At 42.4% G+C, this 27,533-nt stretch overlaps 2 long non-coding RNA genes across 2 annotated transcripts in view; one reads left to right on the top strand and one right to left on the bottom strand.

Moving 5' to 3' along the window:
- LOC115093049 overlaps positions 1 to 24,079 on the bottom strand; it is a 110,838-nt gene extending 86,759 nt beyond the window's left edge. Inside the window, exon 1 of the long non-coding RNA XR_003857158.1 lies at positions 24,015 to 24,079. This is a non-coding gene — a long non-coding RNA (uncharacterized LOC115093049). The remainder of the gene's footprint in view (positions 1 to 24,014) is intronic.
- LOC115093048 lies at positions 141 to 24,885 on the top strand. The gene is made up of 3 exons (XR_003857157.1): positions 141 to 274; positions 3,187 to 3,370; positions 23,113 to 24,885. It is a non-coding gene; the product is annotated as an uncharacterized LOC115093048 (long non-coding RNA).
- Positions 24,886 to 27,533: the final 2,648 nt, after the last annotated feature.

Genomic DNA, 27,533 nt, shown 5'->3' with positions numbered 1-27,533 from the left:
TGCAGGGCTGCTGACCTGTTCGAGGGCATTGAACCTAAACATAAAGGGAAAAAAAAACAAAACCCACCCTCTCTCTCGCCTGCACTGAAGCACACATCACCCTGCCGGCTTTCCCAAAGCCTCAGGCATCAGGGCAGCAAACGCAACAGATCTAGTCTCAGTCTGCACCGAAGCATCGCAGCCCTCTCTCCTCTCCTTTCGGAAGCACAGCTCGACTGCCTTTTTTTTAAAAAGAAAACTTTCCAGCTTTGAAGCCCTGTTCCGGCAACCCCAGGTAACTATCATTTTAGTTATGTGTTTTATTTATCTTTTTTTTTTTTTCATTTTTGCCTCTGTTACATTAAGAGTGACACGATGTTGGACATGAGGGCTGCTAGCTCCTTTTTTTTTTTCCTGGGATAGTCTTACTGTGGCGGAATCGTCCTCGTCCATGGAGAGCTCGCCTTCTTCCCGCAAGCTCCTCTCCTAACCGGGATATCCTTCTAATTCCCCATGTGGCCATAGTTGCCACCCCCTCGGTGATTCAGGCGAGGAAGGCTCTCCAGGCTCCTGCATATCCGTGCATGCCTGGTGCACAACTAACACAATTTCTGGGAGAAGAGGAGCCTTGCCAGGGACTCCGTGGCCCCCCACTGTTTCCTATGAGGGGGAAAGTCCCTTCTGGATGGTGCTGCTAAGCCTGGACTACCCTTTGGGGAGGAGAAGGAAGCCTGTTCTCCCGAGGGCAGATGCTTCGCTTGCCAAGGGACAGTTGCCCTGCCTCTAACAGCTAGTTTGCCTTTGCCTGCTCCTTTCCCTGAGTTAGAGGTGAAATGCTGCCTTCCCGCTGGGGCTTCCAGCCCGGCTTGCCCTCGCGTGCAGGGCACGATGAGCCCGCGACACTTGGTCCCGCGCATTTCCTGCCCCGGCGCCTTGTAGGGCACTTGCCCAGGATGCTGCGGTGGCGGCGTCGCTGCCTCCTGTGCGGTGCGGCTGATGCTACTGGGGCCTCCCTAGGAGCCAAGGAAACTGCTGCTGCTGCAGCCGCTGCAGCCGCCATGGCAACTCGGCTTTCCTTCCCACTGCACGCCCATGCTCCCCTAGGAGGCCACAGGAGCACTCAAGACCGAGGCAGGTGCCCTGGTGCTGCTGATCCCTTACCGTGAGCTCGCAAAGAGGGTATCTCCGGGGGCCCTCAAGCTGCTGCTTCCCTCTTCTCCCACCCATCAGGGCCTCTCTCTCTCTATCAGGGGCCTGGCAAATGCCAAGTGACGACTTCTCAAAGTAATCCCCAGACCCTCGGGGAACCGGGATATTGCCCGGGGGGGGGGGGGGGGCTCAACCGGGTCCTACCCTGGGAGCACGCGCCCACTAGGAAATCCAATTCCAAAGGACTCTTCTCTCAGGAGGAACAAGGGCTCAACCAGGCCGAGGCCTCACCTGCCGACAGCTGCCGGAAGCAGAGACCAGTGGGGTTTGGCCAGAGCTACACCTCCCCTTACAGTCCAGATGAAGCCATGAAGGAGCTGTATCAGCTGTGCAGGAGGGAAATCCGGTGGCATGACCCACTGGGGTTTCTTACCGGTAATCTCTTGTTCATTCTAGCTGGGGACAGAGAAGTTGGATATTGTGAGGGAGGTGCCCTGTGGTACAGCCCCTCCCTCTCAGGGTGTAGAGATGGCCCATCCCCTGGAGGTTATTTAAGCAGCTCTCCACTGAGAGACTGGAGAAGCATTTTTTTCTTAAGTGGATTTTTGTCCTGCCTGGCGAATCCTGAGCAAGGTCAGGAGGCTGCATTACCGGGTCACTGACTGGCTGGCAAGGCTTACCTCTGGGTTGTTTTGGGGATTTGGACATTTTCATGGTAGGAAGCCCTGCGAGACCCCCCCCCCCCCCCCCCCCCCTGGGTGTCGTCTGGGTATAGGGCACAGGGAACTCTGTCTCGAGGGGTGGGGGAGGCCAGGATAAGGAAGACCTGAGCCCTCCTGCAACCTCTTCCGGGATCAGAGGAATGGTGATGACCCGATTCAAGGATCTTCTGGTGCTTTGAATTGTTTTGGGAGAAGGTTTTTGGTTTCCAGAACCAGGAGGGAAGATTTCTGCCGCTCCTTTCGGCCTGAGGAGGAACATCGAGAGCCGCATGTTCTTGCAAGGATCCCTTCCATTGTCGGAGCCAAGAGATTGAGAGAGAGAGAGCGGGAAAGAGAGAGATCGGAGAGGAGAACTCTGAGTAATACCAATTTGACACTGATGAGGGACCCCCCGATTGGAGTCTTCAGGCCCTGGGGAGAGAGGAATTGAGCTACGCAATAGTTTTACCAGCTTGGATGGGGCTTTTCCTGCCCGCACAAGGATACCCTGTCCACACGGGAACCTCTTTTACTCCACAGCCCTGGAGGGGCGAGAGTTTCCCAGCCCTGGCAGTAAGAGACCCTTGCACAAACAGGGGAAACGACTGTGAACAGTGAAGGTAATCTGTGCTACTGAAGAAGACTGTGTTAGATGTGCCATACTCTCATTCTGATTCACCAAGCAAAAGAGCCTCCAGTGTTTTATTGGCATTCGCAGCAGTAAAAAAAAAAAAAAAATGTTATACCTCTCCCAGGGAAAAGAGTTTAGCGAGGCACCCCCTGTCACTCCGGACCCTGAAAGGAGGTTTCCTCTTCCCCTCCCCAACATAGAGCTCCTGCCCTGGGGGATAGAGACTTTGTGTGATCCAGCCCTATGGGCCCCATTGATGTGTCGCCAGCCCCCTGAGGATGGGGGGGGGGGGGGGGTTACACCCATACATGAAGACCGGTCTAGCAGGAAGATAAGGGAGGGTGTGTTGTGGGGTATTTGTTTAGTAAGAACTGCCCCCCCCCCCCCTTACATATTTTGTCCTGAAATTTAAGAACAACCACTCTGGATTGTGGGCTTGTACGTTCTCCTCCGCCCCCTTTTTTTTTTTTTTTTTTTTTTTTATAAACTCTTGCTTTGCAGACTTCCATCAGGATACAGTGCTAAGAGAGTTTGAGTGAGGTGCCCAGCCATCGTATTCATATTATTATTAATTTTTTATTTTAATTTTTACCTGAAAAGCCCCTTAGATTTTTTTTATTTATTTTTTTTCTCAGCGTTTTGTTTCTGGATGCTTGTATGGTTGGTAAAGGTCTTTAAGGTTTTTGTAGCCTCTCTCTCTCTCTCTATTTTTTTTATTTTACACAGAGGGCGGTTTGAGAGGTGGTTTCCATGTCAGAGTGTTGGAGGCTCCTTCTGTGCCAGAGCCCTACAGGCAGCGGCTGTTTGGCTGCACAAAGCAATGGGGAGGAGGATGAAGAAGAAGAACGTGACCATGGGATTGACGTGCCCGATGTCATCCAGCTTGTCCTAGAGCACCGCTGTGACCCAGGTGAGGTTATCTGCTGAACTCTTTGGGCCGGTCATGGCCTTGGACTCTGGCTGTTCTGACTGGTTGCAGGAGGCTGGTTTTTTTAAAATACGAACACCCGGAGAGCTGTTGCACAAAGAATATAAAACTTTGTTTTTTAATCCTTTGTTTTTGAAAAGAAAAGCACATAAAAATCTTTTGTTAGGTGGCACCTTTTAAGATCGACAGCTGTGTAACAAAATCAATATTTATTTATTTATTTATTTATTTAAAACTTTTATATACTGGCATTAGTGTGCAAACATCATATCGGTTCACATTACAACTGAAAGATTGAAAATACAAAGAACAGGGGTGGGGGAAGGGGGATTAAGCAATTAAAGAGATACAGAGGTACAGAAAGTGCAAAACAATATTAGTGTGTTTGCCCATGGTTCGTTGTGGGTTTATCACGTTTTAAGATCATACATAACATAATTGCAGTGTTTGCGTCTAAGAGAGTATGCAGGTTGGTATAACAGAATCAGCAGGGCTGTGTGCTTGGATTGCCAATAATAAGCTGGAGGATGTTTAAACAGAAAGGAGAGAGTTCTATTTATTTATTTATTTAACAGCTTTTCTATAGCGACATTAAATCCGCTTCTCACTGAGGCACAGGATGATGCCGACTCCCCAGAAAAAGCATGGACTATTTGAGTCTTAAACTGCATTTATATCCTGTAAAGTAGAGGTAATCGTCTACAGCCAGCTACGGGGGGGGAAATATGTACATTTCTTTTTCTGGTCTAGAAACAAACAAAATATCTAGTCCTTCTGCTAGTACTGCTTGTTTCTGTACTGCCACTAGATGTAGGCAGTGCTGTATAGATCCACCGTCCCTTACTATGTGGAGATGATGCGCATGTTAATTTTTCACCTGAAGCAACTTCATGGAGGACCTGCGGCTGCAGCTTTTTAATCGTGAGTGCCTTTATTGGATATTTTTCTGTAGGTGGAAAGCATGAAGGGCAGGTCTTCCACCTAGCCTGATACCGGGCTGAACCACAGCCCTGGGTTTTATGGTGCAAGCTGTTAAAATCACCGATCGTTTTGTCTCGTGCTTTGTCACATTTTAAGCCTTATTAAGATGCCATTAATCTCCTCTTATGAAATTGTAATTGGAGCGGGGAAAGCTTTGGAAAGCTCTTGGTTGATTGGGATTAGTAGGGGCACACAGCTCCCATAGCCCACCATCCCAGAGAAGGGTCTTTGAAAGGCTGGCTTTGTCTGTAAATCTTGCAGTTCTGCCCCAAGGCACTTTTTAAAACACCTTGTGCTTGTGCTCGGTGAGCCTTTGAAGTTTATGATCTCGAACACCAAAGGTGAAGAATTTATTATGACTTTCAGCATAATTCCTTGAAGTCGGGGATTTATTTATTTTTTAACTGTTGTTATTAATAAATATCTTTTATCTTAATGGAGTATGTACTAATTTAAATTCCTGGAACCTGATCCAAGCTTTACCATCAGCTGTTTGGTGTCTGTCAGGGCATGTCTCCCTTTTCTGACAGAGATGGGCGACCCATGGCTAAGATGTGAACTGGGTCCATGCCTTTGTTCCCCTTACTTGGACTGAGCAAGTATTAAGTTTGTTGTAGATTTTAGCTGTTGTAGATTTCTCCTCTCGTCTCCTTTTGAAGCCCGGTAGAAGCTTTACAGAATAGTGCTCTGTGTGCAGTATTGTGGTGTAAACCTCTCACGATGCAGAAAAAAAGCAAACAGAATGTTGGGAATTATTAGAAAGGGAATGGTGAATAAAACGGAAAATGTCATAATGCCTCTGTATCGCTCCATGGTGAGACCGCACCTTGAATACTGTGTACAGTTCTGGTCGCCGCATCTCAAAAAAGATATAATTGCGATGGAGAAGGTACAGAGAAGGGCTACCAAAATAAGGGGAATGGATCAACTCCCCTATGAGGAAAGACTAAAGAGGTTAGGACTTTTCAGCTTGGAGAAGAGACGACTGAGGGGGGATATGATAGAGATGTTTAAAATCATGAGAGGTCTAGAACGGGTAGATGTGAATCGGTTATTTACTCTTTCGGATAGTAGAAAGACTAGGGGGCACTCCATGAAGTTAGCATGGGGCACATTTAAAACTAATCGGAGAAAGTTCTTTTTTACTCAGTGCACAATTAAACTCTGGAATTTGTTACCAGGGGATGTGGTCAGTGCAGTTAGTATAGCTGTGTTTAAAAAAGGATTGGATAAGTTCTTGGAGGAGAAGTCCATTACCTGCTATTAAGTTCACTTAGAGAATAGCCACTGCCATTAGCAATGGTTACATGGAATAGACTTAGTTTTTGGGTACTTGCCAGGTTCCTATGACCTGGATTGGCCACTGTTGGAAACAGGATGCTGGTCTTGATGGACGCTTGGTCTGACCCAGTATGGCATTTTCTTATGTTCTTATGATGTTTTAATTTCTCAAAATCATGGGCATGCTTCCTCCTGTCCTTCCAGCTCTGACCTCAGGAACTAGCCAATCTCCCCACCTCCACCGTACTGCGCACTCTCAAGAGTGGAGAAACTGTTCCATGTGAGAGCACATTGAAAGCAGACTGAGCCACGGCGTATGGGGCCTTTTGGGTGACTCTTCAGAAGGAAACGAGTTTGTCTTCCCTGTCATTTGAGGTTGTGTGTGTGTGTAAGAATCCTTTCTAGAAAGTACTCTGGTTGCTTGTCTCCTACATATGTCATACAGGCTTACAGCATCTTAAGTTTTACAGATCATTCCAGTCAACAAACTTGAAGTTCTTATATGTGATCTAACATAAAAGTTATGTTCTAGATGACTTTAGCCTCCACCCACCGACCTCATCTATAGCATCCCCTCACATACCCTGTTTGATACCCTCCTCTCTTATTTTTTATTTTTATTTGGGGTTTTTTTTTTGTATACCGACATTCAGCCATAGCCATCACATTGGTTCACATACAACAATAATGATAAACAGTTACAATGTGAAGAATAGAAATAATGGTGTTATACAAAATAATGGAGAGAATTAGTGGAAAGAAAAAATGAAAAAGATTAAAAGTAGAGTAAAAATTAATATATAATTAAATTAATCATGTTGGAAAAGCTTTTAGAAATAGTAAAGTTTTTAAATTCTTCTTAAAAGTTTGAGTAGAAGTTTCCAGTCTTAAATCAATAGGAAGGGAGTTCCATAATGTCGGACCAGCAATTGAAAAAGCACGTTTTTGTTGAGGTAAGATGGGATATCTTAGTAGATGGTATTTCGAGGAGACCAGTGTTGGAGGATCGTAAGGATCACCTTGAGATTTGGAAAAAATATTGTTGTATCCATCCAGTTTGTCTTATTATATAATATTTTGTGAATGAGAGACATAGTCTTATACTGTATTCTATAAAGAATAGGTAACCAGTGAAGATCTTTTGGCACTGGAGAGATGTGATCCGATTTTTTGTGATTACTAAGTAATCGTGCAGCTGCATTTTGTAATAATTGAAATGGAGTGATGGTAGTAGCAGGTAGTCCAAAGAGTATAGCATTGCAGTAGTCTAATTTGGATAATAATAGCTTGCAAAACTAAACGGAAGTCATGATGATGGAGAGGTTTAATTCTTTTTAAAATTTGAAGTTTGTAGAAACCTTCTTTGATAATGTTATTAATATGTTGTTTGAAGCAGAATTCTGAGTCCAAAGTGACTCCGAGGTCTCTTGCTTTAACTAGAATGTTAATATTAGATAGATGGTTATTAAGATGAATGTCTACTTCAGGAGAGGATTTATTGCCAATATATAGAATTTCTGTCTTATTAAGATTAAGCGATATTTGCGTTAGTAATTGTTGTATTGTATTAAGGTAAGAATTACAGAGGTTTAGCGTATTAGAAAGATCAGAGTTTATAGGTAAAAGAATCTGAACATCATCGGCAGAAATGAAATAATTTAAGTTAAGATTTGAAAGTAATTTACATAATGGAAGCAGGTAGATATTGAAAAGAGTTGAGGATAAAGAAGATCCTTGAGGAACACCATGGGTGAGGGGAATTTGATTGGATTCATTGTAATTGGTTTTGACAAAGTAAGATCTATTGTGTAGGTATGAGGAGAACCAGTTAAAGTTGGTATCATATAGACCAATTTCATTTAGTCTTTTTAAAAGAATGGAATGATTTACAGTATCAAAAGCAGCTGATATATCGAGGAAGATTAGAATGAATTTTTGGCCAATATCTAATCCTTTAATGATGGTATCTGATAATGATATTAATAAAGTTTCAGTGCTGAGTATATTTCTAAAACCATGTTGATTTGGGAATAATATTTTATGTTTTTCTAAATGCTCCTGAAGTTGTTGGTTGACAAATTTTTCGAGTATTTTTGCAATAAATAGGTCTGATTTTTTAAGTGTCTATTTGATAACTGCACATTTTAATTTATCAGGGAATATTCCTTCATTTAGTGAAAGATTAATTATGTTTGCAATAGGTTCAGCTATAATATTAGGAATTAGTTTTAATAAATTTATGGGAATTAAGTCAATTGGATGGGAGGCAGGATTCTTGTGGCTGGAAATAAATCATCTCCATCTCCTCTTCCACTCACAAAAAAGGCAACTGCCTAGACATAGCATTTGTGAACCCCATTGGTTTCTTCATAAATGAAGCGAATGTGGCCACCACCGAAATTCCTTGGAGTGACCACTTCCTTGTCACCCTCACTTTCAGATCCAAATCTCTTCAACGAATCCCCTATAGAAATAATACCACCACCATGAAATGAGGGCACCTAGATTCTGAGACCCTTGCATCCAACCTCACACCTGTTCTTGTCAAGAACACCTGTAAATCGCCCAAAGAATCTTTAGAATTCTGGAACTCTTCCCTTGCCTGTGCCCTTGATAAACTTGTACCCTTGAAATCATTCTCAACTAAGAGATCTAAATCTGTACAGTGGTATAGTACCACACTCCAATCCCAAAAATGTGAGCTGAGGAAATATGAGAGGAAATGGTGGAAACAACTACCCAAGCAAATAAAACTATATAATAGTAAGCTTGCATCATACCAAAAGACCATCACCTCTGCAAATAAATCATATATCTACACTAAACTGTCAGGTACCGAAAAATCCCAGAGGAGTGTAATTAACCCCAGCTCAGCCCCCTCTACTCTCCCACCAACACTCCTGGGGATGAACATGGCGGAGACATTCGCCTCTCATTTTAACAATAAGACAGCAACTGTAAACAACACCTCCAATAACTCACATATTGAAGAAACTGATGAATTGACCATTGATGGCCCAACCTGGGAACGTTTCGACCATATTACAGAATCTGATACTACCGAGATTATCAGTAACCTGAAACCATCTTCTAATCCCGTCAAACTTGATATTGTTCCGTTTATTACTAAGTTCATTAATTCATCACTACAACATGTCATCCTTGATCTACTAAAACAAACTTCAGTCCGGTCCATAATTAAAAAACACTCAGCTGATCCTACCCTCATTTCCAACTATCGCCCAAACTCTTCGCTATATTTCATGGCCCAAAGCTTAGAGACTGCAGTTCTTCACCAGCCCTGAAAATGTATAGAATCTAATAATATCTTTAACTAATTTCAGTTTGCTTTTAGGAAGCATCACAGCCCTGAATTACTACTACTGTCCAGCTTTGACACAGTGAGACAAAGCTATGGCCAAGGCTCAGCATTTCTTCTATGCCTCCTTGACGTCTCATCTGCATTTGACACTGTTAATCATTCCATCCTACTTTCAAGATTGTGCTGTTAGTATAACTGGTTTTGTTCTGGCCTGGTTCTCTTCATTCCTCAACAACAGTACCTAGCAAGTCCAAATCAACTCTTTTACCTCTTCCGAGGTGCTGCTGAGCCCTGGGATACCCTAAGGGTCTGCCTTCTCTGCTGCCATATTTAACCTTTACCTAACTCTCTCTTATGCCTTCACCAACCATGGAGTTCACTTTAAATTTATGCTGATGATATTCAGTTTTTCTATCCCCTGAAAGAAACATGAGCCCTTACAGAATCTTTCCTCGCCCACTGACTTACAACCATCCAAAAATGGCTCCTCAGCAATATATTAGCCCACAACATCTCTAAATCGAAATCATTATTCTATCACGTTATCCCTTCGATAACACTCCCAACATTGTCTCCTTTGATTCCCATTCCATCACCTCCCAAAGTGTACACAATCTAGGTATCATAATCAACCCCTCTCTCTATGCACAACCATATAAGAACCATTACGAGCTCCTCCTCCTGCAAACTACATTTACTATGTCACCTTAAGCCCCTCCTTGAACTCTCTGATTTTCGGTCTGTCTTTCAATCGCTACTGTTCTCTGGTATAGACTACTGCAACTCCCTCCTAGCAGGTCTACCTTTAGACCCAACTCGCCTACTGCAGATTAGCCAAAACTCGGCAGTACTCGGTTCATTACACTGGCTCCCAGTTTCTTATCATATACGGTACAAGCTCGCCATGATCCTATACTCCTTGATTCACAATCTACACTCCCCATGGAGTTCAATAATAAAATTACACACTCCCTCCCGCCCATTCAGATCGGCAAACCTAATGCTATTAGTTGTCCCATCTCCAAAGCTCACACACTTTGAGGAAACCAGAGAACGCGCTCTCTTCTCTGCAGGATCTTTCCTGTGGAACAGCCTGCATAAGGAAGTAAGATGTCTCCAAGAGAGACTATTTTTTTTTAAAAAAAATCCCTAAAAACTTTCCTCTTCAAAAAAGCATTCCCTAACCTAAACAATAATGGACCACCTCTGACATGTCCCTCCCCAGAGTGTGCTACGCAGCCAGCGACTGATCCTCTATTGGCCCCCCCCTGCTTTGATAGTGTGACCTCCCTTGTGCTTATATGTTGCTCCCACCTCTTCTGAAGAATTATGTAATGTCCTGCTTCCCCACTCTGTATATGTTCAAATTGTACCCTGCTCTGAACGTAGGAAGGGTGGGTAATAAATGTGTTTAAATAATAAATGTTCTCATTTTTTAGGATGCAACCTGGTGCTGGGCCCCCCAGCTGCCCTTTAACCTCCCACCAAACCTTATCGTTGAATTTTTGAAAGACAGGCACCATGGCAAGCAGTGCCAGGGCAGGGAGAAAATCTTCTCTTGGCATTTGAATTAGAGACATTGAAATAAGCTCCTTTAATACATTAGGAGCAATCAGGTGTTAACACTTCCGCTCTAGTTGTTCCCTCAAATCATTCAGCTGTTCCACCCAGATTAAGCCTAATCTTATTGAGAAATAGTCAAATGTAGAGGAAAGACTAAATGACTTTTTAGCCTACTTTCCAAAGGGAAAAAAGGAGGAAATCTTACAAGTTTGCCATGTCTGCATGTGTCCATTTTACCTCCACACCCCCACCAATAGCTTTTTTTTTGTGTGTGTGTGCTTGGTATCCTAACCACAGAACATTTTTAGTACATGTCACAGGGTCCATGATGATCCAGGCAAGGGTATTTTTATATTTCATGAATAGTTGTGCACATCCCAGGAATTTAGGCTCCATTAATTCTGCATGGAACTCCTAGTTTTTCGGAGAAGTCAGTTTCATTCTTGCTGTGCTGTGTATTTGGTTGTTGCTATAGTAAGAAATACAATTACTGTTTAGAAGGTTTATTGTATTTGATATATTACTTTTCTTAAATAAATCAAGCGATGTACAATTAAAAAATAAAATAACAAAATAATAGTACGCCTATTCCCTGGTCAGATCACTACCGTATTGATACATGGTGCACTATACAAGATTCCCCCAAATCCTCACTACCTACAAAAACAATCAGATTCCGTAAACAGGCTAAAACCGAAGATATAATAGAGGCCCTTTCAGAGGAACTACCTAACCTAGACCTTACAGATGCTAACTCCGCCACCTCTTCATGGTTCTAAATCACCACCAACATAGCAGACAGACTCTGCCCCTCTCAAATCAAAAAAATCAACTTAGAAAAGAACAACAAAAAACCATGGTATGTAAATGAACTTAAAACCATGAAACTGAATCTTCGTAAATTAGAAAAAACCTGGCGAAGGAACCGCCTTCCTACCACACTATCACAGTTTCGCACACAATTACACGCCTACCGAAAAGCCACAGAAAAAGCAAAGAAAGATTTCTATGCCACAAGAATCCACCAATTCCAGTTCAACCCACAAGCCCTCTTCCAATATGTAAACAGCCTCATCACATCTCAAGACAGATGCAATCCCGATAATGACGATGAAACAAAATGTGAGAATCTAGCATCTTACTTCCTTTCTAAAGTGGAAACCATTATGGCACGCTTCACAACTCATTCTGACTCCCCAAACTCTGGCTCCCCAAACTCACCTGCACCTAAAAACACCTCAATAAACTGCACCAACCAAAGCACACACTCACACCCACACACAAAAAACCCAAACTCCTCTCAATGGAACTTCGAAAACACATCTGCACTAGAAATTGAAACTACTCTCAAAAAAATCAAACCTGCCTATCACCCCTCAGACAACCTGCCTACCAAAATACTACTCACAAGCCTGTCTACTACAGCCAAACACATCGCAAACATACTGAACAAATCCATTACTCTAGGCCAAGTCCCAAAGCAACTCAAGCATGCCATTATCAAACCCACTCTCAAAAAACCTAATTTGGACCCTAATGAACTAGCCAACTATCGCCCAGTATCAAACCTCCCCTTCCTCTCCAAAATATTGGAAAAGATTATCAACAAACAACTCACGGAATACATTGATGAACACAACATACTCTCCACATCCCAATATGGTTTTCGCAAACACCATAGTACGGAAACACTTCTCATCACACTCTCAGAATCTATACTTAAAGCCATGGACAACGGACAATCCCACATACTTGCACTATTGGATATCTCTGCGGCATTTGACACTGTCAACCACCTCACACTCATCAAACGCCTCATGGAAATTGGCATTGCTGGCACAGCCCTACTATGGTTCCAATCATACCTTAGTGACAGAAGCTACAGTGTAAAAATTGGTTGTAACAAATCCAACCCTGTCAAACTATCTCAAGGAGTACCACAGGGTTCATCCCTCTCCTCTACACTCTTTAATATATACCTCCTCCCCCTCTGCCATCTCCTCTCTAAACTGGGTATCCAGCACTTTATATATGCTGACGATATGCAGATACTCATCCCTATTAATGATTCCATGGCTAATGCAATGAAGATCTGGAACTCTGCGCTATCTGAGATAAATAAATTGCTCTCCGATAATTTCCTAGCACTCAATACTAACAAAACAGAGCTACTCATTCTCTCCCCTCCTAACAACCCTTCACGCTATCTCTCCCCCACACCCCCACGACCAAGTTGCCCTCCTACACTACTAGTCCGCAACCTTGGCATTATGATAGATGACCAATTTAACCTCAAAAAATTCATTTCAGCCACTATAAAAAGCGGATTCTTCAAACGCCACACCTTGAAGAGAATCAAACCTCTTCTTCATACCTCCAACTTCCGCACAGTTCTGCAAGCTATGATCCTGTCCAAACTTGATTATTGCAACGCTATCCTCCTAGGCTTACCAAAAAGTACCCTACAACATCTACAGTTATTACAAAATGCTGCGGCACGCATCCTTACCAACACTCACCGTCATGACCACATCACTCCAGTCCTTCAATCATTACATTGGCTCCCTGTAACCTCCAGGATAGTATATAAAGTAGGGATGTGAATCATGTCCTCGATCGTCTTAACGATCGATTTCGGCTGGGAGGGGGAGGGAATCGTATTGTTGCCGTTTGGGGGGGGTAAAATATCGTGAAAAATCTAAAAATCAAAAAATCGCAAAACCGGCACATTAAAACCCCCTAAAACCCACCCCCGACCCTTTAAATTAAATCCCCCACCCTCCCGAACCCCCCCCAAATGACTTAAATAACCTGCGGGTCCAGCGGCGGTCCGGAACGGCAGCGGTCCGGAACGGGCTCCTGCTCCTGAATCGCGTATGGCCGGTGCCATTTTCCGTACGGAAAATGGCGCCGGCAGGAGATCGACTGCAGGAGGTCGTTCAGCGAGGGTTCCGGCGCCTCGCTGAACAACCTCCTGCAGTCGATCTCCTGCCGGCGCCATTTTCCGTACGGAAACGATTCGCGGCAGGAAATCGCTCCCTGACCCCCGCTGGACCTCCAGGAACTTTTGGCCAGCTTGTGGGGGGCCTCCTGACCCCCACGAGACTTGCCAAAAGTCCAGCGGGGGTCCGGAAGGACCTCCTGCCGTCCAATCGTGTTTGTCTATGGCCGCCGCCATTTTTCGGCGCCATTTTGGAAAATGGCACCGGCTGAAGACAACAAGATTCAGGAGCAGGAGCCCATTCCGGACCGCTGCCGTTCCGGACCGCCGCTGGACCCGCAGGTTATTTAAGTCATTGGGGGGGGGTTCGGGAGGGTGGGGGATTTAATTTAAAGGGTCGGGGGTGGGTTTTAGGGGGTTTTAGTGTGCCGGCTCACGATTCTAACGATTTATAACGATAAATCGTTAGAATCTCTATTGTATTGTGTTCCATAACGGTTTAAGACGATATTAAAATTATCGGACGATAATTTTAATCGTCCTAAAACGATTCACATCCCTAATATAAAGTACTCACGCTCATACACAAAGCCATTCATAACCAGGACATGCAATGGTTCCCAGAATATCTCCTGCTTCACACTCCGACAAGACCCACAAGAACGCATCACCTAGCCAAACTCCAAATACCCTCTCCTAAGTACATGAAGCATACCACCTTTAGAGAGCGATCTTTCATCATTTCAGGAACCTCCCACTGGAATAAAATGCCTTCCCAACTACGCCAGGAACCTTGCCACAAAAAATTCAAGCACAATCTTAAAACATGGCTGTTCAAACTAGCGTACCCTGACTAACGAACTGACTCCCCCCATAGATGCGACATGACCGCCCATCTGACCGCCAACTGACCGCCCATCTGACCCTTGCACCTTCTATTTTCTCTCCCCACCCCACCTGACCCTCACCCATTCTATTCTCTCTCCCTACCCCCCACCCACTTAGGTTTGCTCCTCTTCTTCCCCCTCCATCTATTACATTCCCCTGCTAATTATCCTTATTGCTTTATTTAACCCTATTGTTAAAATCAACTTGTACATTTGTATATATTTATCGTATTATCATCTCCTGCCCTTGTTAACCCCCACCTGTTAATGTTATTATTGTAAAGCTTGTTGCTAAGTTATGTTACATTGTGAACCGAGGTGATGTTTTGCAAACGTGCCTCGGTATATAAGAAACCCTTAAATAAATAAATAAATAAATAAATAAATAAATAGTAATAAAAAATAATACAGCAATCAACAGTAGTAAAATCAGTATAAGAATAACATTTATAAACATATCAGGAAAGGCCCGAATAAAAGTTTCAAGTGATTTCATGACTAAAATATTCCCTTTCAAGATGAACAGTTAGTGGTAAGGAGTTTCAAAAGGTAGGGGCAAGAAAGGTGAAGGACATTTCCTGAGTACCCTCATAAAGGATCTCTCTGAAAGAAGGTACTCTCACTCTGACCAGATCATGACGAGAAGAATGAAGTGAATGACCTGGGACATAAGGTACTAAAAGATTAGATAAATATGAAAGGGTCCCAGAATGAAAAGCTTTGAAGGCCAGAAACCCTATTTTGAATTGGTTTTGAAGGGAATTGGGAACCAGTGGAGATCACGCAGTAACGGAGTAACTCAATCAAATTTCCTTTTACCAAAATTAAGTTTAAGCGGCAGTGTTTGGTACAAGTTGTAACCATTGAATAGAATGTGACAACAAGCAATGATATAAGGAATTACAATAATCGAGAACCAAAGCATAATTAAGTCTGCCTCATTCAAAAAAGTTCTGTTCCTTATCCTTCTGCTAGACCAGTCACCAATTTAGGGATTTCCCCCTCTCTGCAGCTGATGGAGACAGAGACCATATGTCCCCAGATTTTTGTGTGACATTAGGACCACTATAAGGGAGATGTGGTTGGAAGCAACTTCCAGTAATTCTCTGTTTCCACCAAGAAGGCTCCTGGGGGGGAACCTAAAGAGCCTCCCCCTCTACTTTAGGTATTGGCCTCTCATCTGAGGAAGCCACCAAGGATGGGCTTGAGGCCATAAAGCCTCTAGGTGGACTATTCTTCTGCAGTTCTATTTCTTCGTTTGGTGCCTTCTTGGCCTCTTTTTCCAGAGAAGCTGTTGTCTCCATTTGCTCCTCTAGTGAGGAGGAGGGGTCGAGGCCTGCGCTGCTGGATCCTCTCTCCCAGAACCCATGTCACAGAACCGTCAGAGCAACCCTGCCACTGTAAGGATCCTCTATGCCCTGCACTTCCCCTTAGTATATTCGTGGCCTGCCCCAGAAACATGGAGCTGCAGTTTGGGCTTCACTTTATTTTTCCCAACACGCCTGTGTGCGTCCCTCATGTCCTGACTTCTACATATGCACTGTCCAAGACACGTATCCCGGTTTCCCTGCTCACTCGCAATGCTCTGGCAACACCGGCTTACCCTCTCTTCCTTTGGCAACCAACCTTACCGTCAGTGGACCCTTTAGCAGCCACTTACCTGAGGCCATTCTTCGGGGAGGTAGGGTGGATGGGACCAGCATAAGATCAGAGTCCATCTTTACTTTTCAGGATAGACACCACCCCTGATTCCTGGCCCCACTTAGGGAGAGAGGAACCCCTGCAAGGGCTGCCGCACTAAAGCCCCGCATGGAACTGGAAACACTGCCCGAGGGAGCTTGACCAGACCTCTTGGGAGCCAGAGGAGACAGGGCCAAGATCAAGTGAGAAGTTCTGTCAAACTCAACCTCTGCTGGAAGCTGCTTCCAACCACATCTCCTTTATAGTGGTTCTGATGTCATGCGAAAATCTGGGGGATGTATGGTCTCTGTCTCCATCAGCTGCAGAGAGGGGGAAATCCCTAAATTGATGATTGGTCTAGCAATAGTCAAGGAAAGAAAATGATCCGGTAAGATATTTCTTTTTATGACATATCTGAAGAGTCATTAAAATTATAAGCTTTTTGAATCAATTTAGAAATTTGGGGTTCAAAAGTTGAGTTTAGAATCAAATAAAACTCCCAAAGACAAAACTACAGTTTTCACCTGAATGTAGATTCCTGACATCGTGGGGGCTGGAAGGAGTGAAGTGTTGATTATTTCTTTAGTGTTTAGTCAGGATTTCACAACTAGCTTATTGCATCAATGTTAACAGCAGGAGGTTATTTCAGGTTGGAGGCCCTGCGGTTATAAGCCACGCTTACAGGTGATGTTACAGACAAGGATTTATTCATATAGAGGAACAAAGGCAGAACCTGGCTTATATACTGCAGGTTATTCAGTAATATTATAGCTCAGACTTCAGTTACAAGGCCTCAGCTGTTCCATAAATCTTGTCCGGGGTCTGAATATGCAGTAAATCTTCACTTAAAACACTAGAACTAGGTACATAGATAAGGTACAGGAACAGATGTAACATCGTTTAAAAACAGCCGCTCTTCAGGAAGACTGGAAGGTGGCCGGTGTGACGGAAATTTTTAAAAAGGGCTCCGGGGTGATCCTGAAAACTGTAGCATGGTGAGCCTGATGTCGGTGCCAAGCAAAATGGTAGAAGCCATTCTTAAAAGACGAGGCTTAATAGAGAAGAGTCAGCATGGTTTTAGTAAAGGGAAGTCTTTTAGAATGTTTTGGTAAATAATTATCTAGATAAAAGGTGAGCTGGTTGATATAGTGTATTTCGATTTTCAGAAGTCATTTGACAAAGTCCCCCCCATGAGAGACTCCTCTGGAAATTACAAAGCCGTGGGTTAGGAAACAATGTAACTGGTTAAAAGGCTGGAAACAGAGAGAGTAGAACTAAATGGTCCATTTTCCAAACGGAGAAGTGTCATTAGTGGAGATTCACAGCAATCAGTGCTAGGATCTATGCCTTTTTAACATTATTCATAAATGATCTGGAAAAGGGGATGATGAGTGAGGTGATCAAACTTGCAGACGACACAAAAGTATTCAAAGTTAAAACAGCAGCAGATTGCAAGGAACTGCAGAAGGACCTTGTGAGTTGAAGAAAGTTCTTTTTCACTCAATGCACAATTAAACTCTGGAATTTGTTGCCAGGGGATGTGGTTAGTGCAGTTAGTGTAGCTGGGTTTAAAAAAGGATTGGATAAGTTCTTGGCGGAGAAATCCATTACTGCTATTAATTAAGTTGACTTAAAAAATAGCCACTGCTATTACTAGCAATGGTAACATGGAATAGACTTACTAGCAAGAGTAACATAGAATAGACTTAGGTTTTGGGTACTTGCCAAGTTCTTATGGCCTGGATTGGCCACTGTTGGTCTTGCTGGGCTTGATGCTCTTACTGATCAACTGAAAAGCAGATGAAATTTAATGTGGAAAAGTGCAAGGTCATGCATATAGGGGAAATTGACTTAGAACTGAGCCAAAAGCTGGCTTTATTTTTCAATAATAAAACTGATAAATTAAGGAACGAATTTGACAACATTCCTACTCAAGAAATAAAATTAACCTCAAAAGATTGTGTTTGGTCTAACTTTGATGATGTGTTTGGTCTAACTTTGATAATTAATAAATTAAATCCTGCTATCATCCAACTGATTCGATTCCAATTTTAGTTTTAAAACAAATTTCATCATTAATTGCCCCATTCATTACTGAAATAATTAATAAATCTTTGCATGAGGGTTTTCTTCCAGATCAATTAAAACAAGCTATCATTAAACCAATACTTAAAAAAAAAAGACCCTTGATCCAACAGTACTGAATAATTATCGTCCAATTTCTAACCTTTCATTCATTGCTAAATTGATTGAGAAAGTTCTTAAACAATTCATGGCCCATACTGATAACATTTTATACCCAATGCAATTTGGATTCCATAAGCATTTCAGTACTGAAACACTCCTGCTCTCACTCACAGATACAGTCTTAAAAGGGTTCGACAACGGCCAATGTTATCTCTTAATCCTTCTTGATTTGACAGCAGCTTTCGACACTGTGACTCACAGTATTCTTTTAAACAGACTCTCTGAGATAGGACTTAAAGATAAAACTTTAGCATGATTCTCCTCCTACCTCAAAAACCGTACTTATCAATTTTATATTAACAATACATTTTCCGAAACCTTTCCACTAGAAACAGGAGTTCCACAAGGATCATCACTTTCTGCCACACTTTTCAATATCTATTTGTTACCCATCTGTCAATTATTATATGGATTACAGCCTAACTAGTACATTTATGCTGATGACATTCAGGTTATCATTCCAATAACTGATACAGTAGAAAAATTTTTCAAAACTATCGTACTTTAATATTATAATGCAATTATTAAATCAAATGAAGCTTAGTCTAAATGTTGCAAAAACTGAAATAATGTTACTGGAACGTAAGCAGTTGCCTATTGAACAAGCTAAAAGTATTACCATAGAAAACTATACAATTGCGCTAGGGACTAAAGTGCGTGATCTAGGCTTCTGGCTAGATCTTGAGCTTAGTCTCAAACAACATATTTCATTAAAAATTCAAGAAGGATACTATAAACTGCTGATTCTCAGACGTCTAAAACCACTATTGAACCAGCCTGAATTCAGAATAGTGCTTCAGGCTTTACTGTTCACCAACAGACTATTGTAATTCCTTATACCTTGATCTTCCCCAAACAACAATAAGATCCCTTCAGATACTGCAGAATTCAGCAGCAAGAATTCTTACAGGTGCAAACAAAGATCATATAACCCTTGTACTAATTGCACTACACTGGCTACCAGTAGACTCTAGAATCAAACACAAAACCTTGTGCTAATACATAAAGCTATCTATGCCGACCATGTTGATTGGCTGAACGCAGTGTTACATATTCATACTCCACAACGTAACCTACATTCTACCAATAAAGGGTTACTTTCTATTCCCTCTGTGGCAAGTGCTAAGCTTACATCAGTCAGAGAAAGAGCTGTCTCATTAACTGGCCCTAAACTATGGAACACTTTACCTGTCGAATTAAGACTTCAGAAAAACCTGAAATTGTTTAAAAAGGCTCTGAAAATGTGGCTTTTTAATCAAGCATATGGAACAGATACTAGCCAGTAATTATCATTTATTGTCTGTCTTTTATTCGATTTGATTATAATTTATTTTTTATTATTTTAATATTAAGAATTTTGTCACTTGAATTTTATCAAGTTATGTGTATTGATAGTTTTAATTTATGATTGTATTTTTAATACTTACATTTTTTTTTTTTTGATTTTGTAATGTAGCTGTAAAGCATTGTGAAGGTAAAAACGAAATATCGGTATATAAAACTGATTAAATAAAAAATAAAACAAAAATAAAAAAAATAATCCCAACTAGAGGTATATGATGCTGGGTTCTGTATTGGGAGTCACTACCCAGGAAAAGGACCTTGGAGTCCTTGTGGACAATACTTTGAAATCCTCTGCTCAGTGCACAGCATCAGTGAAAAAAAGTACCATAAATAGAATGTTAGAATAATCCAAAAAGGAATGGAGAATAAAAGGGAAAATATGATATTGTCTCCACACTGAGCCATGGTGCAACCGCACCTTGAGTATCGTGTGCAGTTCTGGCCACCCCCATCTCAGGAAAGACATAGCAGAACTAGAAAAAGTGCAGAGAAGAGTGCCAAAAATGATAAAAGGGATGGACCATCTCTCCTATAATGAGAGGCCATGCAGGCCAGGGCTCTTCAGCTTGGAAAAGAGACGGCTGAGAGGAGACATGAGAGAAGCTTATAAAATCATGAGTGGGATGGATCGGATAAATAAAGGATGGTTATTTACTCTTTTAGATAATACTGAACCAAGGGGACACTCCATTAAACTAACAACCAGCAGATTCAAAAAAAGATTGTAGAAAGTCCTTTTTCACTCTGTGCACTAGCAAGCTATGGAATATGTTGCCAGAGGGACGTGATCAAGGGGAATAGCATAGTGGGGTTTAAAAGAGGTTTGGACAAGTTCCTGGAGGAAAGATCCATAAACACATTATTAGCCGGGTAGGCTAAAGAAAGCTATTCCTGTCCCAGGGAGTGAGTAACAGGAATTAATTTACTTTATGGGGGTCTACCTGGTAATTGCGACCTGGATTGGTCACTGTTGGTGACAGGATGCTTGATCTGACCCAGCATAGCAATTCTTATGTTTTGAGTCTTCACTGGGACCTCATGGCTTAGCTTCCGAGCCCTCGTATTGCCGGAAACACTAAGGTGTTCCTACTTAAGGCCCCGATGACCAATCGAATTCTCAGGGGTGGGGCCATTTGGAATTCTCCAAGATCTGTGCAAATGCTGCCTGCAGTGACCTAAGCCGCCACCCTGCTCTGAATTCAGAACATCAGGCTTCGACCAAGCAGACTCCATGGCCAACAGCGTAGTATCTGCAAGTTCAAAGTTCTGTACGTTTGTGTCTTTTCTTTGCTAATTCCTTTATAGCATATTTTAACCTTTTATATAGACCACCTGCATGCAGATTTAATCATGAGAATGTTTTTTGTACTCCATGCAAAACCTTTTCAACTTCTAGTAGAGTTTGAGATTGTTCTACACAAAGCTGTTAGATGCTCTCTCCTCTCCAACCTTTTCCTGAAAAAAAAAAAAGTGCATTTGAGTCAATATATTTTAACGGTAAATAGTGACCCAACTGGTCCATCCACTCTGCTCAGCAAGTTGTAACTGCCATTCTGTGCAAGTTACCCTATCCTTCCTGCATGGTGCCGGATGTGATATGGTGCATCGAAACAAGAAATGTTTGTGAACTTCACCCCAGAAACTGCCTTCCTAGAGAGAGAGGCATGGCCCTTCAGAAGCTGGCTTTGGTTGTCTGGGTCCCCTTGTTCAGATGTGATTCTGGAAGACTCCCAAATAGCTTTAGTTAGTTGGAATAATTAAATCATGCAGACTAACCTGTTCTTAGACCAAATACACCTATATATGTTCTGTGAGTACACATTGCAGAGATCCTGAGATGTAGGCTTGTTTTGAGAATCTACTGCTTATGTAAACAGTTTATACTGTTTGGCTGTAGATCATTGCTATTCCCAGCTTCCTTTGCATTCCCTGATGATCCTTCATCCAGAAATTAGCCAAATAGAACCATATGCCAACACGTCACCTTTGGAACAGATAATCTTCTCTCAATACTGGCTGTGTCATAGAAACGAGTGTGCCACTGTGCAGTGGAAGGAAAGGCTTGCCAACATTTAGCCACACACCTTGTACCAAAGAACGTCTGAGTGCTCAAATATAGTGGAGATATTGATTTGTCTTCAATTTGGAAAGAATTTCAAGACTGCAAAATCATTTGATTTGTTTGATATGCATTAGAAACTGGTTTGTGGGTACTTTGCAGAGAACGTTTAAGGAGAACATGACTATAGCCAAAAAACTAGGGTAGAGATTTGTGGCTTCTGACATGTCCAAATCTTCTTTGAAGACATATGGGTAGATTACAATATTGTTTTGAGCTACAGTTGGGTATCCCTGGATTTTCACTGCCTGCAGATTTTTGTTTTGTTGTGTTCATGCCATTCTCTATTAATGTATTACTCATTTTCTTGTTCATTGATTTGTAAGTTGCCCAGAGCTTAGTGGATCAGGCGATTCATAAAGGGGCAGATTTTAAAAGCCCTGCACACGCAAGTCCCGTGGCTTGGCTTGGGGGGGTGGCGTGTAGGGGGGGTGGCGCGGCATTCGGGGGCATGGCGGGGGCATTCCAGGAGTGTGGCCAAGGCCTCCAAACCAGCCCCCAGGCCGGGGAATGGCGCACTGGCAACCAGCCGGCACGCGCAAGTTACGCCTGCCTTGGGCAGGTGTAATTTTCTGAACAAAGGTAGGGGGGGGGATGGGTTAGGTAGAGGAAGGGAGGGGAAGGTGGGGGGGGGGGGGGGGGGGGGAGCCAGAAAAAAAGTTCCCTCCGAGGCAGGCTGCTCGGCGAGCACAGGTTGTACAATTGTGTACCCCTGCGCACGCCGACCCTGGATTTTATAACATGCGCACGGCAGCACGCGTATGTTATAAAATCGGGCGTAGATTTGTTAGCGCCGGGTTGCACGAACAAATCTACGCTGCGCATAACTTTAAAAATCTACCCAAAATTTTAATATACACAGAGGGGGAATGCATCATTGATGTTAAAAAGCAATAATAAAATATATAAAAAATGAAAAACAAATTTGCATTTAAAAGTACAATTATACATAAACAACTATAAACAAAGAAGTGCACACATTAATCTTTAAAAAAAATGTAAATTTAATGTAAGATACTATTTAAGTCCCTCACTATCTAGATTGTCCTTAGCATTAAACTCTAGTAGTTTGCAGGCGGTCCCTGCAGGTAACTCCACTGAGGATCCTTTGGATTGGTCAGCAGTGTACTATAAAACTAGAAGATGCATGTGAAGCAGCGTGGTATTTTTCCTTAGTTTTGAAGAGGAAAAATTGTTGTTGGAGTGTTCCCCAATTTAGGCTCCATAGCCTGTACTAGGGGAAAGAGAGTCTGCCCTTACCAGTAGCTTCACAAGTCTGGAAAGGTTGCCTGGAGAATGAGGAGAAGAATTGAGAGAGCTGTTTGTGCTTTGTATTATTATTATTTTTTTTTTTTATAGATAATCCGTCTTCCTAAAAAGGATATCCCCCTGCTTTGGAAAATCAGGAAGGTGCTGGGATTCCTTCCATCCAGTTAAAGGAGGGACAGTGTAACCAGAGAGAGAGAGAGGAATGTATTGTACAGATTTTATTCTTGTCTTTTCGGAGGGATTCTTATGCCACCAGTTCCTGCCCACTGAGAGAAAAGGAGTGGAAAACCTTTGTACTTTTGAACATCTTTGTGGGACTTTACCAGTGGAGTCTGTGAGAAATAGATCAGGAGATCCCAGCCCTGTTAGACCACTCCCTACCATTCAGGAGGAGTGTGGGGTTTTCCTGGCGTTCGTCTTCCAAAGGGACACTGATTTAGCTAACTAAACTGAGAAAGGGGCACTTTGAGACTGCTTAATTTTGTAATTCAGATTACCTAGATAATTTTCATTGTGGGTTAGACTTTAAAGGTTTTTGATTGCAATACGTTTTTGTTGAACACTTAACCAGTGAGTCCAGCATCTTTCTTCAGAGTTAGGGGTGCGGTGCCCTAAAGCAAGGACATCCCAAGCATGAGTAAATCATGAAGGCGACCAAAAGCATGCCTACAATGAAAAATAACTAATACAAAACCGTACAAATGAAATCATATAAACAACCATTGAACCAAAATAACAAAAACTAAAAAAACAAAACAACCTAACAAAAATGTGATAATTATGTACTTTGATAGAAAACAGAAAAATACATTAAGAATGCAGAAGAGGAGCATTTATACACAGTCAGTCCCAACTAATGGAACATCTTTCTGACTCTAGGGACAGCATATGTTACAAAAATGTACTATATATCCATTTTTATAAAAGACATAGAATATAGAAAAAATTTAAAATAGTAACTGAGAGCATCTATTCAAAGAAAATGACCATACCTGGTTATATATATTTGATTTTCCAAAAGCGGTCGCTGATGCAGAGGGCGCAAAAGCTCCTGCATAACCAAACACTTAGATGTAAAACCTATACAGCTGTAAGAGAGTAAAAATGTGATTACTCATGATGATCATGCATGAAAAAAAACAAAAATATAAAATAATAAAAAAGAATTATAGCAATAATATTTAAAAATTAAAAAAATCCCTTTGATAAAAATATAATATAAATATAAAAAATGAGAGAAACTAAGAGGGGAAAGAAGGGGAGGAAAAGATGAGGAGCAAAAAATTAACTTTATTCTTAATTAATATTCTCTTAGACTCCAATGGTTGGGGCTCAATAGTAGAAACAAGCAGGAATAAAATTGCAGAATGTATAATTGACCAATTACTCCTCTAATGTTTCTGTCTATTCCTCCTCCAGATATCTGTTAAAGCTGGACCATCATCTCAAATCCCTAAATTTCCATCCTGTGCACATCCTGTCAAACTTTATTACACCTTTTAGAAAGAAAAACATGAAAAACTACATCTTACTTATCTTATAAATCTACCATGCCTTAGCGTTAAAAATGTACTAACATAAAGGCAGAATTTTAAAAACCTTGTGCACGCAAAAACGGCCAGATACGTGCTTAAGTTGGCTGTGCGGGAGCGATGTGAATTTAAATAGCCAGGAGGAGCGTGTGTACATCGATGTATGCGCGCCAAGGAAAAGTGGGTGGAAAAGGGGGCAGGGCATGGGTGTTCCAGAGGCGGAGCCAGCACTGACATGCGTGGCCTCCAATTTTCCTCAGCTGGCGTGTGTAACATACATGCACCACTTTGCTACAGCTCCTAGTTTGGTGCAGGAGTCTGTCAACATCGGGGAGAGGGGGAGAGAGAGAGAGAGAGAGACTTTTTATAAGGCTCAGTCTGATACTCTATATATGGACCATTGTAAGGGGGGGCACTTTGGGGTGAGTTTTCAGGAGGGGGGTTGGGGTTCAGGGCACACTCAGAGGTATCCATTGTAAAATTGACATCAGTAAAGAATTTTTGACAGCCGATGCCATCCATTGCTCTTACCAAGTGACAGGGGCTGACCAATGGCACCGGTAGCCCCTGTGACATAGTAAGGGCAAAGGCTATCGGCGCCATTTTGAATACCGGCAGCCGACGGCCCGAGTGCAGGAGATTGCTCCAGGACCCCACTGGACCACCAGGGACTTTTGGCAAGTCTTGGGGGGGTCAGGAGGGTGGGGGTTTTATTCGTTAATGATACGTTGCATTCGTGGGGGTTTGCCATACGTTTCGGGACCCCACGAATGCAACAAATAGCAACCTATACGTTGCGGATTGCACATTCGTTCAAAACAAATGTACATCCCTAGTATTCTGCAAATCCAGGCAGTATACTGCAACCTTTGTTCACTTCATATTTTCAGAGGACGTAATGGAAGTAAATTGTTAGACTTTCTAATGCTTAATTTATGATTTACTTTGTAATTTTCATTCTACAAAACAAGATGCATCTTGCATGGAAAATGGTAAGATATAAGAAAGGCAAAACATAACAAAAATAATTAACAACTTGTTACAAAACCAGTCCACAAATTAAGGGCGGAATTGATTCAAATAGCATGTATTGAAATTATACATATAGAAGAAAAAGGACTGAAGCGATACCTTAAACTAACTACTAAAAGGGTCTTTCTACTGCATAATTGGGTCTAAACAACAGAAGACTGGGGAAGGGATACGGTGTAGGGGCTTCCAGTCAACCTGGTGTTTACATAAGAACATGCCATGCTGGGTCAGACCAAGGGTCCATCAAGCCCAGCATCCTGTTTCCAACAGAGGCCAAATCAGGCTCCAAGAACCTGGCAATTACCCAAACACCAAGAAGATCCCATCCTATTGATGTCCGTAATAGCAGAGGCCATTCCCTAAGTCAACTTGATTAATAGCAGTTAATGGACTTCTCCTCCAAGAACTTATCCAAATCTTTTTTGAACCCAGCTACACTAACTGCACTAACCACATCCTCTGGCAACAAATTCCAGAGCTTTATTGTGCATTGAGTGAAAAAGAACTTTCTCCGATTAGTTTTAAATGTGCTACATGCTAACTTCATGGAGTGCCCCCTAGTCCTTCTATTATCTGAAAGTGTAAATAACCAATTCACATCTACTTGGTCAAGAACTCTCATAATTTTAAAGACCTCTATCATATCCCCCCTCAGCCGTCTCTTCTCCAAGCTGAACAGTCTTAACCTCTTCAGCCTTTCCTCATAGGGGAGCTGTTCCATCCCCTTTGGTTGCCCTTTTCTGTATCTTCTCCAAGTAGTACCCTGATAGAGAGTCCATCAAGCTAGGGCAATAGAACATTGTAGAAATCTGATCTTTGTGTGACTTTCCTCACGCCGAATGACATCAAATCTTCACTGAGGTTTACTGTGCTGTTCGTATGTCTCACTCTGCATGTAAAACTAGCCCCAAAACACTACATCACCAACAAAACCTCATCTCGAGTTACTAGCTGGCCCTCCTATAGCAGTATAGTTGACTACTATGTGTGCCACCCCAGAGGCACTCTCTCTCTCTCTCCCTCTCTCCAAAAATGCCTGAAACAGAGTTTGCAATATTTATTGCAAATTGCATTATGGCCGTTTTGGGAATATCGTACAGCTTAACGCCAGGAAAAAAGGTGTAGTTATGTCTGGAGTTAAAACTATGCAATAGTGTCCCTCATTTTCATTAATCCTGCCCAAACCCCTCCCCCATCCCGCGCCTTTGAATACATTTTCCAAATTTGCATTTGTGCCGTGCGCTAACTATCACTTGCGATATGGCATTATCGCGGGCATTAATGCCATAAGACACTGATGATTGGCCCTGTAAGTGTGGCTGGTATAGTCGAGAGAGAGCGAGTGCAGTTGCTTGGTAGAATAAGAGCTGCAGGGATTAGGTGGCTTGGCCAGTTCTGCCTTTCCTGGTAGACAAATCTTGTTCCTGTGCTCTGCATTCACAGTTCAAAGACTATAACTTGAATTGAGCTGTTTATGCCTAGACCCTGAATTATATATTCTAGCTTGATGGTATTCTTTGCCAGTGCTCAAATTCTGTAGATGGATCAGGTTTTCAGGAATTTCCTAATGAATATGCATGTGATAGATTTGCATGTACCTTACCTCTAAGCAAATCTATCACATGCATGTTTTTAGGCAGATCGTAAGACAATCTAGTATCGGGCAAGATGAAAGCCTGTTCCAAAAACTCTCCCATCCCCATTCGCCTCTTGCAGGATTTTCTCCTCCTCCAGGCATCCATGGTCGAAAGCCATGCTTTGGGTCCTGCTCCCGCATGGCCTCTGACATCACCATCAGGTGTTGTGACTGCCTCGATGTTTGGAAGATCCTCAGGGCTGGTCACCGAGGGAGGAGGACCCTTCCTCCGGGGTCAGAGAGAGACGTCAAAGTCTGGAAGAGCAGCCACAGATCCAGAATTCGACAGTCCCTCCAAGGACACTGGAGTT

Source organism: Rhinatrema bivittatum, chromosome 5, assembly GCF_901001135.1.
Source record: "Rhinatrema bivittatum chromosome 5, aRhiBiv1.1, whole genome shotgun sequence".
Classification (NCBI taxonomy): Eukaryota; Metazoa; Chordata; class Amphibia; order Gymnophiona; family Rhinatrematidae; genus Rhinatrema; species Rhinatrema bivittatum.
Note: the sequence above shows the minus strand (reverse complement) of the source record. Positions and strands in the feature narration are given on the sequence as shown.